At 37.1% G+C, this 18,273-nt stretch overlaps 1 protein-coding gene and 1 non-coding gene across 2 annotated transcripts in view; one reads left to right on the top strand and one right to left on the bottom strand.

The window, feature by feature from the left end:
• Positions 1–18,273, top strand: part of Il1rapl2 (interleukin 1 receptor accessory protein like 2) — a 1,139,514-nt gene that overhangs the window by 585,131 nt on the left and 536,110 nt on the right. The window lies entirely within an intron of this gene.
• Positions 5,974–6,086, bottom strand: LOC138840548 (small nucleolar RNA SNORD22). The gene has a single exon (XR_011376115.1). It is a non-coding gene; the product is annotated as a small nucleolar RNA SNORD22 (small nucleolar RNA).

Below are 18,273 nucleotides of genomic sequence, written 5' to 3'. Positions count from 1 at the left end.
TTATGTCTTCCCCCACTGAATCCACATATGGTAGAAAATATGGGACATTTTCCCTTGTGAGACTTATTATTTACTTTAACATGATGATATCCTAAGACACCTATTTTCCTGCAAGCAACATGGTTTTGTTCTCCTTTATGGCTGAATAATCCATGGTGTGTATACACCCCATTTTCTTTATCATTCATAAGTAGGTAGACACTTAAGCTGATTCCTTACTTGGCTATGGTAAACAGTACCCAGTATACATGGAAATTCAGATGTCTCTAATGCAATTTGACTTTGATACTTTTGGGTACATGTACCTCGAAGTGGTATGTATAGCGGGATTATGGTTGTTCTACTTTTAATGTTTATTAGTGGTCATGGATCTTGAACTTAGAGCCTTGTACTTGCTAGACAGATGCTCTAGCAGTTGAGTCATGCCCACATCCCTATTTTTAATTTTTTGAGAAACTACTGCCTTGAATTCCATAATGCCAATTCTTTTCCTACGCAGAGCATTCAAGTCATGGAATGAAAGTTCTCTTAATTATAATCCGGCTAGCTGAGATTTTATTCAGTTAGCCGAACACAGGGAAGAAAAAGTGAGAAAAGATGAAAAATACATATCACATCACAGTGTAGAACACAATTTTTGAGGTCTGAATATTATCACAGTGAATAGGAAAATTTAAACTACAAACACAACTCTATTTTTTCTGTTTTTACTGACTACTGGAAGTGCTTAGATGATGAAAAATTAAACTATTTAATTCACACATTATTAATGAATTAAATGTGTTGGAAAAAGGGATATTTGGTTACATGTAAATTTCTACCACTAGAAAAATTATTTTTCATATCAGGCACTAGAGACTCGTTCCTGAAATCCTATCTACTGAGGAGACTGAGATCTGAGGATCATGTTTCAATGTCAGTCTGGGTAGAAAAGTCTGACAGACTTTTATCTCTAGTTAACCAGCAAAAAGCAGGGCTGGAGGCATAGCTTCTGTTGGAGTTCCAACTGGGAAGCCAAATGAAGACAAGGGTGTGAGTACAATCCCCACCTCAAAAAAAACCTGGGAATTTTTTTTAAATTATTGTGAAAATACTGTACAGAGCGGTTACAATTACATAGGCAAGGTAATGAGTACATTTCTTATCAAGCATTGTAGCCTCCTCCTTTGTTTCCCCTTCCCATCCCTTCCCATCCTCCCCCCGCCCCCCCCCCCACCAATGTTGTAAAGTTCGTTTTCGATATAACGACTTGTTCATCTCATTGTTGCAATGGGTCCACCTGTCTCCCTATTTAAACCATTTGTTTTACCCCTTCCCTTACACAAATTATACCGACATTAAATACAGTGAAAGCAGGGGTTACACTGTGGGGGAGGGACATACAAAGCAACAAAGAAATAATCTTATAAATGTGTTAGAAACAATCGCAAGAAAGAAAAAGAACATTTGAATACATATCTTAGGGTTCATTTCCCTAACATCACCTTATCTGACCTTTTCTGCTTGACTCATACATATACTAGATATTGCAAATAAGGGAAACCATGGGACCTATGTTTCTTTGGGCCTGGCTTACTTCACTTATGATTTTTTCCAAGTCTTTCCATTTCCTAACAAATGGGGCAATGTCTTTCTTTCTGATGGAGGCATAGAATTCATTGTGTATATATACCACATTTTCTTGATCCATTCATCTACTGAGGGGCATCTGGGTTGGTTCCATATCTTAGCTATAGTAAATAGTGCTACAATAAACATGGTCGTGCTGGTAGCTTTAGTGTGGTCTTGTTTGTGAACATTTGGGTAAATGCCCCAAAGTGGGATTGCTGGGGAGCTCTACGTGGAGTCTTTTGAAGAACCTCCATACTACTTTCCAAAGAAAACCTGGGAATTTTTTGGGGGGGTCGTGGGGCTTGAACTCTGGGTCCAGGTGATGTCTCCGAGCTCTTGAGCTCTTCAGCTCAAGGCAAGCATTCTACCACTTGAGCCACAGCACCACTTCCGGTTTTCTGGTGGTTAGTGATAAGAATCAAGTATACAATATTGAATATGGTACCAACATTTCATCTTATGAAAGAATTTTCAGTCAGTTGAATTGTCCTATTCATAGTTTACTGAATGTGCCCTGTGGCTCATAAAAACAACAAGGAACATTCTTATTATTAGACACTGTATTTTTTTTTATTGTGAAAATGCCGTACAGAGGGGTTACAATTACATGGGTAAGGTAATGAGTACATTTCTTATCAAGCATTGTCGCCTCCTCCTTTGTTTCCCTTCCCATCCCTTCCCATTTCCCCCCCACACACTCCCCCTTCTGCCTTCCCCACCCTCTACCCCCCCCACCCTTAACCCCGGCCAAAGTTGTAAAGTTCGTTTTTTGACATAACGTCGTTTACATCTCATTGTTGCAATGGGTCCACCTGTATCCCTATTTAAACACTTTGTTTTTGCCCTTCCCCTCCACAAAGTATACCAACATCAAATACAGTGAAAACAGGAAGGAGCCGCTGCAGAGCAACACTACTTTCTTTGTTGTGTATTGAATTCACTAGTCAAATTAAATGAGGCATTTTATATGCCAAGTAATTTATTTAAGCTATCCTACATGTTATCGATTCTATGAAAAATCCTATTTATAGATAGTTTACATGGGCCATTTTCAAAGACCCTTGAAAGTCTAGACAAAAAAAGGTGGAAATTCCTGAACATCTCAAATATAATTGGTGCTATGATTTGATAATTTTTCTTCTTTCACACTCACGTTGAAATTTAAATGATACTGCTACAGTATCAAGAGGCTATTTAAGCTATGGAAAGAACCATCCAGACAGAAGGTCTTTGCCAAATGCCAGCCCCCTTCCTTGTGGACTTTCTAGATTCCAGTACTATGAGTGGATGGAATTCAGTTCAGTATTAATTACCCACTCTTTGGTATTCTATTATAGCAGCACAAAACAGATTAAGATCATGAGTTAATTTTTTGGTTTATTTAGCTCAGTTGAACTCTGAGACAACTTGCCATCTCCTTGATTCTCATCATAGCAGGACTGTTTATGAATAGTTCATCCAATTTGGAGTCCTTTTGGGAATATGAACATGTCTGTATTCAAGCTCTCTGCTTATTACAGTCTGTTATACTGTTCTGTTATTTGTGTTTCTCTTCTACTGTACCCTCTTCTCTTACTCCTCTTTCTTAATTCTCTCTCTTTATAAATATATTTATCATCCTGCTCCATTATATTCCTCTAAGCAACTCTCACTCAGTATACTCCCCTAAGCAACTCTCACTCCAGCCTGCATCATCAGCTCTAATGATGTTTATGAGCACTTTTCTTCCTAACCACCTGCTATATCCTGTCAAGAGCTCATTTAGTCTAAGAACAAACTTGTCACCTTTTTTTTTTTTTTTTGGGTCCAGTCATGGGGCCTGAACTCTGGGCCTGGGTGCTGTCCCTCAGCTCTTCAGCTCAAAGCTAGCGCTCTACCACTTGAGCCATAGCGCCACTTCCGGCTTTTTTCTTCTTGCTTATGTGGTGCTGGGTAATCGAACCCAGGGCCTCAGGCATGCAAGGCAAGCACTCTACTACTGAGCCACCTTCCCAGCCCACTTGTCACCTTCTTTACCAATGCAATTTGACACCACTTTTTTTATTTTCATGTTGTGATTCAGTCTCAAAATATTCAATTCATTTGTTATTCATCCTTCTGTTTCCTTTATCCAGTCAATCAACCAGTCCTGTTGATATTTTTTTTTGTTAAAGTATCTCATCCTTTAATTCCTTTGCATACCTATGGTCTGAATATTTTCCAGGTCTCATTTTCTCCTACTTGAAAGAGTGTAAATATTCTTCTCATTTGTCTCCTGACTTCCATGTTGGCTTCCCCTAGTGTCTTTTCCCATTTCCCATCCATATACATGCTCTTCTAAGGATATACTGGAGGAAAAAAAACCCAGTATAGAGTTAAACTCATGGATATAGAATAGTTTAAAGTCAGAAGAGTAATTGTTGATTGAGATAATCAGGGCAAGCTTTTCAAAATGAAATTTGGAATTGAGATCAATAAAAAGGGCTTAAAGTCGTATCTGTGTGAACAAAAGCTTAGGAAGAAAGTATATGAAAAGTCTGGGGACAGTGAGTGAGTCCAATAAGAAAAATGAGATTGGAAATATAGTCTTGGACCTAATTGTAAGGAGCCTTGGAATACCAGGCAAGGGATTTAAAATGTGTGGTATAGGAAATGGGTAGAGACATGATGACAGTGGCATTTCAGAGAGATGAATCTGGCAGCTGTGTGCAGGGCAGATTAGTGGGAGGAGAGACTGGAGAGCCTGGTGAGGAGGTTGTAATAGAGTTCAGATGCGAGTTAATGATGGCTTTGAATAGGATGACAGTGAGAACAGAACTGATGAGATGAATGCAGATGTGAAAAGCATTATAGAAAGAGATTTGATAAGGTTTCCTGAGAGGCTTTATTTGCAGGTGGTGGGGGAAGGAAGTGGGAGGACTGGAGACCAGATGACTTGGAACATATCTATAAAAATGATCCCATCTTTTAAAGCTTCATTGCCTTCTCCTCTAAGAGGACTACTCCCAAAGGAGCACTAGGAGCAAGACCCTTTGTCCACAATAGATAGAAAGGATTAAGTGAAAGCTCACTCCAGCTGGCAGTGACTTTGCGTGCTATGACAGGGAAGAGACCTATTGACTACTTTTAATAAGCACTTAGCATAAACAACATGGCTTCTACTAAATTGGCTTTTAATTACATGATCTTTTACTTCTACTGTAAGAGAGATCAAGAGCCTCTTGAGGCAAAAACTATGCCTTATTTCTTAGATCTCCATCTAGTCCAGTTTTAGGCCCCTAGTGAACTATAAGAAGATTTTCCTCAATTGCTTCCTTTCACTCTCCCAGAGGGCTAGGGTAAGTTGTCTCACAGATAGGCTTCCTGTTCATCATTATGATGATGAAGCTTGTAGCTTAACTGTATTCCCACACCTGAGCCTCAGTGTCTCTTCTTTCACAGTCTCTATTTCTATTCCAGTTGTGTTTACTGAGTTATATCAGATACTTTATGTTTTTGTAAGGGCTTAGTAAATTTTAATTGACTATATTCTGAGATTCCTGGCTGTGGAATGGGCTCTGCTTTGTAGCTAATCCAGTTTTGGCTCTATTTGCATAGTTCAGCAACACTCCTGAAATTGAATATATGTACACAAATGACAGAGTTGGTTATGTTATTTTTTAAAATTTGGATCATTTCACTTTCAAAATATTTTTATTCAAATATGCTATATGGTTATTCATCTCTGAAGAGCTTTGCTGTTACCTAAAATAGTTTGCTTTATGATCCTAATAAAGCTATCAGAGAAAAGGAATATATCTTTAAACAAAATATTTATTCGCTGTTCAGGGGTCTCCCCAAATACCTTTCCATAATATATAAATGCCAACTGCTTCAAGCATACATTTCAATATTACCTTAAGTTGACAACAGTTAATGTATTTGATGGTAATTCCCATTAGAGAAAAATTTTACACACCTGAAAGTTTATGAGCCCTGTATTTTAATGCCAGGACTTCCCCTTAAGTGCTATGAGAACTTATAAAAAGCACTTGATATTACTAGGTTTTCCTCCACATTTATGAAACAAAACATTTTAATTAAATTTCCTATGGCATGGTTCACCTGCCTAGAACAAGATTCTGAGTTCAAACTCCAATATTGCCAAAAATTGTACTCCACAGAATCACCCTCTAAGCATTAACTTTGGATTTTAGTTAGCTCAAGGAAAATAGATTTTTTTTAAAAGGCAGATTTATTAGGCACATGAAAATGATAATATGTCTGCCAAGACTTGGCCTACATTTGTGTACTCATTTTTGCCCCCTCAGGCCTGGAAATCATCTCCACATAGGTTTCTATAAATGATGGTCCTTTCCTTTCCCATCTGTAGAAAGTCTGATGATCCCTCAGACAGTTCCTTCCATAACAATTTTTCCTTCTCTGTTTCTGAAAGCCCCAGTGTATTCACTTTTATATTCTGGGGCTAGGACAAGAAGTAGGCTGTGTGAATGAGATAGATCATTTTTAAAAAGCATACAATTCAGATATTCCAAAAACTTGAAAGTTTCTAAGACTAGGTTGGGGCCCAGAATGCCTAGATATCCAAATAACTGTAGGATGAAAGTCACATGATATGGGCCCTTGCTCCAGCTGTGCAAACTGGAGCAAACCATTTCACTTCTCAGTAATCTGAAGGATTTCTAAAGGAGCTCTTTGTCTTTCAGCTTTGTGTATCCCTAATGTGCTTGCCTTCATCACCTTGTTTTTGAATCCCCTGGGGAGGTATCTTATCCACTGGCCATCTGGAAAGGATCTCCCCACTGCTTCCATGCTAACTAATGCATCAGGCTGCTGGTTGTAACAGAGGGATTTTATTTATGATCTTTACCTCAGATTGGGCATTATAATGGGTGCTCTGTATACATTATCTCCTTTAAACCTGTCTATAAACATGGATAACATTTGATTACCCTTTAATTTATACTTATTTGCTTATTTATTTTTGTGCTGCTATTAAGGCTTGAACTCAGGGCCTTGCAGGCTTAGTTGCTTTTTTTCACTCAAGGCTGGAGCCTGCAATTCTGGCATTTTGCTGGTTATTTGGCAATAAGAGTCTCTCAGATTTATATGCTTGGGCTGGATTTGAATTGTCATTATCTAATCACAGCCTCCTTGGTATCTAGGATTACAGGCATGAGCCACCAGCATCCAGTTAAGCAATAAAGAAAATAAATTCTGGGAGTATTAACAATTTACCCAAATGGTAAAGCTATAAAAAGTTGAGAGGGCTTTTCTAGTCTCTCTGTAATAACGAATATCTTTTTACTTCTCTAGAGCCTAGAGTTTGGTGAGAAGTTTGGAGTATAAAGGTCTGAAGTGGAGGTGGTGCAAATGTCAGATGCTGACATTATTTTCACTTAGATTGAGAAATCGAGCAAGCTACAAATCTCAATCTCACTCTGAAGATTCTTACAGGAGCATTGTCTTTGCTTTCTCTGCAACTAAAACTGGGAGGAAGCGAGGGCCAAACAGGATAGGGAATGATTACATTGGTCCTTTGCATCAGTCCAATTTCTATTGCTATAATAAAATACCCCAAGTTGAGGAATTTATAAAGAAAAGAAGTTTATTTGGCTCCTGCATTCAGAGTCTGAAAATCTAAATACTTTGGCTAGTTCTTTCAAGGGGCTCTCTAGTCTTGTTTCATATCATAACATATGGTACCATGGGAGCAAGATAGCAAGATAGGAAGTCAGAAATCAGAAAAATTCCCACCTGATATTTTATAACAACCCTCCTTCAAGAGCAAACCAAGGCCCTCTGAGAACCTAAAATCAGTATCCTATGATAACTAATTTTTTATATTAACTACATTTATCCCCTTTTAATGGTGACATCTTCATTGACACACATATCAGGCCCACCTCTTAAAGGCCCTACCACCTCACACATTGCAACACCAGAGACCAATTCTCCAACACATCATCTCTTGAAGAACAGACCATATTTAAGCTGTAATACCTTGTATCAAATCCCCTGTAGAACCATCTTTTAGTTTTAAAAATAAATTAATATGTGTCTGATTGGGAGCAGTGTGGCCTGAACCTCACAAATTTTCATATGAGCCTTCTGGAAATACACTGATTTTCACAAAAAAATATGATACTAGAAGGGAAATTTTGAGTTCCCCAAGTAGGCGTGGAAGGGTCACACATAGAAGATTTTGGAGGACTATTTATCTTCCTTCCACATAGGTAGCTGTTTACTCTGATTTCTCAAGCCTTTGCAGGCTCTCTGACTTTTGCCTTCATCCAATACTAGAGAACAGGTGATTATTTTGTCCTCCCCCAAATCACAGATTTTGAATTGGAAGGTACCTTAAAGTTCATATAACACATGTGCCTGATATTTCCTGAGGACAAACACATGATATAGGTTTAGTGGCTTTCCTAGAGATACTCAGTTAATAATTAAATATAACTGATTTAAAATGTCAATATATGTATTGTTGTCTGTAATGTTTACTTCTGCAGAACTTTAATAAGCTGAGCTCAGAACTAAAGTGATCCAAACTGAGGACCCTGCTGATTTGAACATTTTCTAAAAGCTAAAGTTCAAAGGAATTCTGTACCCACTTCTGGAAATTTTGTTTCTTGACTTCAATGGTTGATTGTGAGGATCCAAAGAAACTGTTGAATTTTTCCTTGCAAGTCCATTTATGAATGTGTGTCCTACTCTAGTCTTCTTTTGGGTGATTCAGAGCTTGTTGCTTAAATGTGTCATTGATAGCTGCATTTATTCCACTGCCCAATGCAAGTGGATAGGGAATTGTCCTAGTATCCCATATGCATTCTTTCATATTATTTTTTGTTATACACTAAAACAAAATTTTATACTTGCATTTATACTGCATCCAGAGATACTTTCACAGTTTTGGGGTACTCAAGAGAAAAATATGAGAATGGATATAGAACCACATTTAATGAATATCACAATTACTCTGTGTTCCCTTGGGAATTTTCCCTGTTTCAATTGAGCAAGTGGTCTGAACTGCATCTATGGAAATGTATATCTATATATAAGTATAAATACTCATACACACACACACACACACACACACACACGCGCGCATGCGTATTCAACTCAGTTTCTCCTTGTCACCTTCATTTCATTCTTTTCAAAGTTAGTCTACAAGAGTTTAAAATAAGCAAGACATAAATCTAAATGAAGGTGGGGATGGTGGGAAAGAGGACAGGAGGGAGAGGCAAAGAAGAGGATTTTGATTGAGATACTGACTGAGTTTGATTTTATCTGAGATCATAAAAAATGCATCTAAGTTGGATTCTTTCCAAAGATATCAATCTTATACAAAGTATCTGGCATTTGTTCTGCTTTCAAACTTGAGAAATCTATTCACTTAATTTGCCTAAATATGAGAGGCAACCCAACAGAATATCTGGGCTCCTAGCCTCACATATGAAAATATTCAGGATGATCTAACTGAATTTTAACTTCTAATTATACCCAACAGATAGACAGAGATACCTTTGAATTGAAAGTGGTTAAAATAACTCAGTACTTAAGCCACTAGCCTGTTTTAGAAAGCACAGCAGAAAATTGTTGTGGTTTTTCGCATTTACTTGAATTTAAAATTGAATATGGGGTAGCGAGACATGAGGCAAATGAGTGTAACAACTGTACAGAAGAAATTGCTCCAGGTGATGATGCCATAGAAAAATTGTTACAGGCAGATTCAAGATGCAAAAAATATTTATTTGACAGCAAGCAGAAAGACAAATTACTCAGAGGCTGTGTACATGTGCTTGTATAATTGCTCATAAATTATTATGGTTCATGCTAAAATTCACCCAATTTGCCTAGACCACATGGTTGTCTTTTAAATAAGAAAACAGCAAATTGTTGGGAATTGGAAAATATAATCTGCATTATAAAATGCTTACCAATGCTGGAATATGGCAATTTGTGTTCAGCTTTTTTATTTGATATCACCAATCTGTCAAAATCGTCATTTCATAACAAAAGTTTTTAAGACCATGTAGCTTGCAAAACCACAATAAGAAAATCAGCCACTGGAATCTCCCTTAAAATATTATTTGCTATAAATTAGAGATCATTATAAAGTGGGTATGACTTGGATGCTTTCCAAAGGGTTTTAGTTACTGGATAGCATTAAGTTTTTCCCCCTATATTGTGGCTTTCCTGTCTATGATCCTAAAAATTGTGTTATGGGAGACTTTGGCAGGCTTACCTCTGCATAGTTTCTTGAACTGAATTTAATGATTAGAATAAATTTCCTTAGTAAAGCCAGTCTATATCTATACACCATTTTAATTGACACTGTAATTCAAGTTATATAATAATATAAACCAGTTATCTTTCTCTGCATAGCAAGAGTACACACTGAAATTAAGAATGGAGTTGTAACTTGTATGGCATGATTAAATCACACAACTTTTCCAGGACTCAATTTCCATTGTAACTTGGAATAAAAACAAACTCCATCTCTATCACTCATGACTTATGAAGAAGAAATAAAAAAGATTTTGGACATTAGTGGTTCATATCTATAATGTTAGCTACTCAAGAAGCTGAAATCTGAAAATCCAGGTTCATGAATCAGGGCATGAATAAGACTCTTATCTCTAGTGAACCAAAAATATGGAAGTGGTACTACAGCTCAAAGTGGTAGATTACGAGCTGAGAGTAAAAAAAGCCAAACAAGAGTGAGGCCTGAGTTCAAGTCTAAGTATAGGTACACACAAAGAAGAATATTGGAAAATTGCTTCACAAATAAGATCCAGTAGAAATGAGAGGACCTTTTTTTGCTTCCAAAATTAAGATCAATTACTTCACAAGGTTATTTACAGTATTAATGTTATCATCATTTTCAAAAGGCCACACCCATTAATGCTATCACACTGAGGATTAGGATTTCCAAATAGAAACCATTAGGTACAAAATTCTTCCATAGCAGAAGATTAATTAAGTAGTTGTCCTACCTAATGTTGGCAAACTATGAGCTAGGTGCCATTGTGGTCCACTACCTATTTTTATAAAGTTTTATTGGAACAATATTGTGTTTATTTGTTTACATGCTATGTCTACTTTCGCACTGTAGTGAAGAATTAAGTATGACACATAGTTTTGCTCATGAACTTAAAAATATTTATTACCAAGCCCTTTATAGGAAAAGTTTTTATACTTTATGTTTTATGCTTTACAGAAAAATCTGCTTCCAAATCACTTTCTGAGCTGAGCATTATGGTACATGTCTATAGCCTATAATCCCAGGATTGGGTAGGCAGATTGAAGTATTAGGGTTGGTAGTTTGAAACCAGCCTGGGTAATACAGAGAGACTTTGTCTCGAAATAACAAGATCACTCTCCTTTCCCATTTCAAAGGAAAATCACCGGTTTCCACATTTGTACACTAATTTTAGTTATCTTTTTTTGGGGGGGTCCGGTTGTGGGGCCTGAACTCTGGGCCTGGGTGCTGTCCCTCAGCTCTTCAGCTCAAGGCTAATGCTCTACTGCCTGAGCCATAGTGCCAGTTCTGGCTTTTTCTGTTTATATGGTGCTGAGGAATTGAACCCAGGGCCTCATGCATATAAGGCAAGCACTCTACCACTGAGCCACCTTCCCAGCCCCTGATTTTAGTTATCTTTTGATGTCTTTTTTGAAAAAATAAAGTCTTATTTTGATAAACTAAGGTGTCAATGTTTATATAATAGTATAAATATCAAAACAAATTTCCTAGCATAACTCAATAAACCTCTCCCAACTTTTCTTTTCTTTTATCTTTTTAGTACTATCTTTAAGTAGTTGTACAAAACAATTGCCATTTAGATAGTCAGTTTATGAATATGGTGTGATCAATGCCACCTCTTTCATAATTCTCACCCATGCCTCCCCTACCCACCCCTTCATTTGTTCTTTATAATTTTAAGTTTTTAGTTATCTTTAAACAGTTGTATAAGTGGGGTTCATTTCAATGTGTTAATTTATGAGTACAATGCATTTTAACCACTGTCATTCTTTTCATCATTCTCCCCATCTATCCCAATCCCACCAAGTCTCCCTAATTACTTGGTTCTATTTTCACATATGTACGTTCAATACTATCAATATATTCACCTACACTACCTCTCTCCATGTTTCTGCCCCCCTGCCTCTCCCCAATAAAACAACTTTCAGTTTCCTGGTATTCATTTTGTTAAACTGTAAGTTTATTGTTGAAAGGAGTTACACTATTGGAATTCTCCCCTGTGCAGACCATACTTTAGATAATGTGTTTGTGTATATATGCATATAGTTCTGAGATATGTTTCCATATATATTTATAGCATAGACCTAACCTCTACATGTGATAAAACATGCCTTCTTTATCTCACTGAGCCACCTTCACTTAACATAATATATTTCAGATCTATTTCCCTGGAAATGTGATATTACCTTTCCTGATGGATATATTATATAATATATAAATATATATAACATTTTATTGATCCATTCATCCACTATAGAGCATGTGGGCTGCTTCCATAATTTGGCTATGGTGAATATGGGTATGAAACTTATTTTGTGCAAACAAAGAACATATAAGGGGAAGTGGGCAACTTTTCTGCTTTTGTTTTATGCTCCTTCTACTTGTCCTGCCCATTTTCCCTACAACAAGCAAGAAAAACTGTAATGAAGCTGGGCATCCATGCCTCACACCTGTAATCCTAGCTACTAAGAGAGGCTGAGATTTGAGTATCACAGTTTGAAGCCAGCCAGGGCATGAGACTCTAATCTCCAATACGTTACTCAAAACAGCAGGAAGTGGAACTGTGGCTCTAGTAGAGTGCTTGCCTTCAGCAATAAGAAGCTCAGGGGTAACTGTAGCCCCTCTGTACAGTATCTTCACAAATAAAATTTAAAAAAATGCTTAAAAAAAAGAAGCTCAGGGGTAAGGCCCAAGCCCAGAAATGCAAGCCCCAAGAAGACCAGCAAGACCAGCAAGAAAAAGAAAAAAGCCCCCAAAACCCCCAAAACAGCTGTAATGAATCTTCACAAAGTAGAGTTTCCTAGCACTTTTGGAAGGATTTTGTTTTTCATGCAAGTATTATAGAAAAGTAAACTATGTTTTCTAGAACCTTTGATGGCTGCTTATATATTATATATATTTCACATTAGATTAGCAGAATCTGCAAGGATAATGCCACAACAAATACCATCAATTCTTTAGATTTTGAGATCCTTTGTTACTCCTAGATTTCCAGGTATTGCAGGTATATGGTCAAACCAGACCAGAAGATATGGTCTCAGGAATAGAATTTCTTACAGTTAGGCTTTGCCCAGCAATAAGGGACTTTCCCAATTTCCTTTTATACTTGTACTAAAATCATACTCTGTCAGGCTACTTAGGTCTATATAAAGCCCTGCCATTTGATTAAGATCTCCCATTTTACCTGAGTTCTACAGAGGAGAATTAAGGGATTTGTTTTTAAGGAATCAAAGTTTCACAGACTCTTTGGGCAACTGACAAATTAGAGATAATTTCTGTAATGATTTCACATGTTCTTGTCAACAACTAAAGGTAGCAAAATCCTGATAGGATTTCAATTGCCTATGAAAAAAACTAGAAATCTTGCTTGATCTTGAGGTTCACTGATCCCGTGCTGACAGGGGATTTCCCAGTGTCATGGTGTGTTTTAGAAGCAAGGATTGAGTAAATTTGAATATCCATCATTGAATGATGATCATTTTGGTATGCTGATTTATTGTTTGTTTTGGTAAAATGAAAGCTGCTCCTCAAAGCTTTGATATTATGGTTAAATGTGGTCAAGGTAACAAGTTTTATGTTGTTTGACCAGGATAGTCTTGGTTTTGAACACAAAAGTTCTACAAAAAAAACAAACAAACAAACAAACCAAAAAAACCATCCTTCTCATTTAGGAAAGTTGGGGATTTTGGCTAGACTATTAGAGAAAATAAGACCTTAACCTACATATTGTGCGAAGAAACATGGAAAATATAGGTATTCAAATGTCACTAGGTGGTAGAAGTGAGATCTTCTAATAAGCAAATTCAGAAAGTCAAAGATAGGATTTCTGTCTTATTGCAATTGCTACCAGACTGCAGGACTCCTTGGTTTAGTTGTATTTTCCCTTAAGTACTGTCAATTCAGGTTCTAGAATGGCTAGAGATTGATATTATAGCATAGTGCTTAAAATTTCAGTCTTGAGAATCAGACAAGGTATGTTTAAATCCTGGCTCAACTATGTATAGAGGGATTTTGAGAACATTACATAAATTCTGTGGGCCTTAATTTCACTATCTGTAAATAAGGATACAAACAGCAATAGGGACTTTATAAGGTTTAGGGAAAGATTAAACAAATCATTATAAAACTACTTCCTGAAATATACTAGGTGCTCATTATTAGTTTTCATTTAATGTGTTACAATATTTTTTATACAAAGTACAACCATGTAGGTGCCTAATTAGCACCCCCAATTCAATATATCTAAACTTAATCGCCTTGTACTTGTCTCCAGACTTGTGTTAATTCTGCATTGCTTAGTTTAGTGTGGAGGAAGTTAATCTGAAGCACAATTCTTGGCCAGTCTTGGCTCCTTTATTTCCTTGACCTTCTACATTCAAACAAGTCTCTTATACTCCATAAATACCTAACACTGACCATTCTTGGATTTGTATTTCCTTCCTTTCTCCTTTCCTTCCTTCCTACCTTCTTTACTCCTTCCTTTCCTCCTGACTTCCCTCCCTTCCTTCCTTTCTTCCTTCCTTTCTTTGCCATTACTGGAGATTTTTGTCCAAGGCAAGCACTCTTCCACTTAAGCCAAGCTTCCACTTCTGGCTTTTCCAATTGGAGATAAGGGTCTCTTGAATTTATCTTTATGGATTGGCTCTCTCCTGATTCACTAGAATTATAGGTGTGAGCCACGGGCACCAGCTATTTTTAATTTATTATGAATAATATATAAACTATAGTGTAAAAATTGTGCCACTGAAGAGAATGAGACCTGAGAGTCAATAACTTCTCTTTATCTCATTCCCCATATCCAATCCAGTATAATTTTAACCTCCCTACCTCTGTCTGACTTATTATCTACCCTTTTCTACTGCCTTGGCTCATAATTGCTAATTGTTTTACCTCAACTGTCATAATAACTTCATAAAAAATCCATACATTGGCTGGGCACCGATAGCTTACATCTGTAATCCTAGCTATTCAGGAGGCTGAGATCTGAGGATCAAGGTTCAAAGCCAGCCCCGGCTCCAATAAACCACTAGAAAACCAGAATTGGCACTGTGGCTCAAGTGGTAGAGTACTCACCTTGAGCTGAAGAGTGCAGGGACAATGCCCAAGCCTAGAGTTCAAGCCCCACGACCACCACCCCCCAAAAAAATCCATACCTTTTTTTTGGGGGGGGGTTCAGTCATGAGGTCTAAACCCTGGGCCTGGGCACTGTCCCGCAGCTCTTTAGCTCAAGGCCTGTGCTCTACCACTTGAGCCACAGTGCTACTTCCAGCTTTTGCTGCTTAAGTGGTGCTGAGGAATGGAACCCAGGGCCTCATACATGCAAGACAAGCACTCTACCACTGAGCCACCTTCTCAGCCCTCCATACACTTTTTGGCTTAATTTCTTTTACCTTTTGGTCCACATTGCTACCAGAATCATCTTTGGAAAAAGCTAACCATGAAAGATTCTCCAATGGCTCCACATAACTTTCACAATTGTTGCTAAACTTCTTGTCTTACTACAAGGCCTATTTGTATTTATCTCTGTGCTATGTTCTTCAAATATTCATCCATATTTTCTAACCATTTGGAATGTCTTTGTAGTTTCCTGAGCGTATATTGTTTTAGGCCTCTGTGTATGGTTTCCTCTAATTGGAATGTTCTGTCCCATGTATTCACCTAATTATTGGCTCCTCATTTTTCAAACTTAGGACAAGGGCCATTTTCTCTGAAAAACCTTCCCTGAATTCCTAATCTGGGTTAGTTGGTCCTTTGATACATCAGGCTTTGTTCTGTGATTTCACACTAAAGAGATGGTATGCTTAATGGTTAAAAGCAAGGCTTTGGGAATGGTCTTCCTGGATTACAATGCTAATACTTACCAGCACAGTAGGTTTGGACAGGTTACTTAATATTCATTATTCTTGTATATGTCATGAGAGAACAATAATGTAGAACCTATCTCAAGAGGTTGCTGTTAAGGACTAAATGAATAAATGAATAAATGTATGTGAAGTATTGAGAACAGTGCCTGGTATATTGTAACCTCATTCTTGTTACCTATTAATATTATCACCATAACTAATTATTTAATAAGTTCATAAGGATTCAATATTTCTAAGAGGAACAACGTCATATTATTTGACAGTGCAGCCCCAGACCTACTCGAGTTCCTAGTACACAAGCACTCAGTAAATGATGGTTGAGAAATGAATGTGTAAATGACTGAATAAATGAGTGGAATAAAAAATGCCTTGGCACCCAACAAACCCCACTTAATTTCATAGGCAGGCATAAAAGCAGACTATTTCCTCTAGCTGACTCTTTCTTTTTGCATGTGGATAATCTATGGTATATGTGTGGGGGAAGAGGGCGCCGGTATAGCTTTATTTTCAAATGCTAGGAATTTTTACCTTCACTAGTACTTTAATCTTTGTTAAAATAAAGACTGATACTAACCCTTATTCCACTCACAAAGGAAAACAAGGGTAAAAGGATTTCTTGAATCTGGAACTAGTCTGTTCCATTCTGTGCATTCTAGACACTTACAGAGATGATTTTGAGACTTTCCATTCCTGGTAAACATGTGACCTGGGCTAACTGTCAGCACAGTAAAAACATCTCTGCTTCACATTAAATAGAGAGAGGCTGACCTAGATTTGAGGCTGTACAGTTACACAAGAGTAGAACTCTTGATGATGCCTTTAATGGGAAGTAAAACAGAAACATCTATTTGATTGGCCACTCTTCTATAATTAAGACATAGTCCAAATCCACAGCAAGAGTATTTTTTTAATGTGATCAATTGTTACAATGCTTATTATAAATCATTACCTTACTTTCTCTGGTTTTCCTTTGTTATGATAATTACTCTGAGTGTGTGAACTTGCTTTTCTTCAACCATCTAACAACATGCTTGGTATAGCATTCCAAATTCTCCTACCTCTTGTCTGAACCCACAATCATGGAGTTTCCAGATCACTGCCCAAGTACTGAGACATCAGTTCAAATCCTGTTATTCAGCTATAAGGAGTTAGAGAAAGAGTTGGCCTAGGCCTCTCTCATAAAGAGGTGTGTTTGACATTTTGTGACTGATGATTGCATCATCTAAGGAGCCTCTTCCTACAGAATCATTTTCTACATGTGAGCCAGATATATAACTGAGATGACATTTTTTAACCTTTATTTCATCCTTTTTCTTTTTCATTCTTCTTCAGACTCATGTCTCATAGATTTGTTCTGGCTATAAAAATCAATACACTTGTACTATAACTAAGGATGGCAAGGCACATGGTCTATTTGGCTGATTTACCCTGTGCAATAATCAGTCACTTTAATAGGAGATGAAAAAGGAAATTCTGGGGTAAAAAAACTTTAAAATGGCTGTGGAGCTTGGAGAGTATGATAATGCTCCATGCTGCCTCTTAGCATATACACATATACACACATACTTCCCAATTTAATGCTGCTGGTCAAGCAAATGGTATAGCTTCACTGCAAAAACATGAAAGCTAGGGAAGTACATCTTCAGAATATGCAAGGAAACACATGGACTGTGAAGTCAGAAACACATTGTTGTGCTACTTCTGCTCTTAGTAGAAATAATACAGGTTGTTCACTAGGCACCAAAGGTATGTCAAAAGTTCCCCCTCTCTATATATATATTTATTTATATAAAATATATATAATGAAACAGTATACATCTCATTTATATTTCAGTCTCTAATGACTCATAAGAAGGGCACTCTTTTACATATGGGGAAACAGGTACCGTGAGGTTATTCTAACAATCTATTCAGACAGGCAATATGTGCAATTCAATCAGAATTCTATTATAGGTACATTTGATTCTTCATATTTTTCCTTTTCTTCTCTAACCAACATATAACATCTTCCTAGTACCTTAACCCCAAGTTTCCCAACCAGTGTGCTCAAGATAGGCTAAGGGATGCCAATGCTTTGATTCTTCAGCCTTCAGGGTAGGCAGTAAAGCCTTGGATGGCCAGCCACTTCAGACTGAAATAAGCCTTGTCATTTTATCCCAACAAGGAAATACATGCGACCATTTTCTTGTGTCAACAATATGAAAATATCTGAGCATCACAATGTAAGTTGTATGAAATTTAGTGTCTTCCTTTAAATGTGGGAATTAATATTTTGTGCTATGGTATTTGTAAGGGTTAAATGAAATAATGTGTATATATCATTGCATTAATCATGGTTTTCCAGAGAAACAGCCAATAGGACATATATGTACATATCTATCAAGATAGATAGCTAGATAGATAGATAGATAGCTAGCTAGCTAGATAGATAGATAAGGAAAAATGAGAATTTATTTAGAAAGTATTAATTTCTCAGGTATGCAGACTAGTAAGATCTGCAGTCAGCCAGAAAAGGCTTAAAACACAAAAAGTTCCAGGATTCAGTTCAAG

This window comes from Dipodomys merriami, unplaced genomic scaffold (genome assembly GCF_024711535.1).
Source record: "Dipodomys merriami isolate MVZ:Mamm:240054 unplaced genomic scaffold, mDipMer1.0.p SCAF_3, whole genome shotgun sequence".
Taxonomy (NCBI): domain Eukaryota; kingdom Metazoa; phylum Chordata; class Mammalia; order Rodentia; family Heteromyidae; genus Dipodomys; species Dipodomys merriami.
Note: the sequence above shows the minus strand (reverse complement) of the source record. Positions and strands in the feature narration are given on the sequence as shown.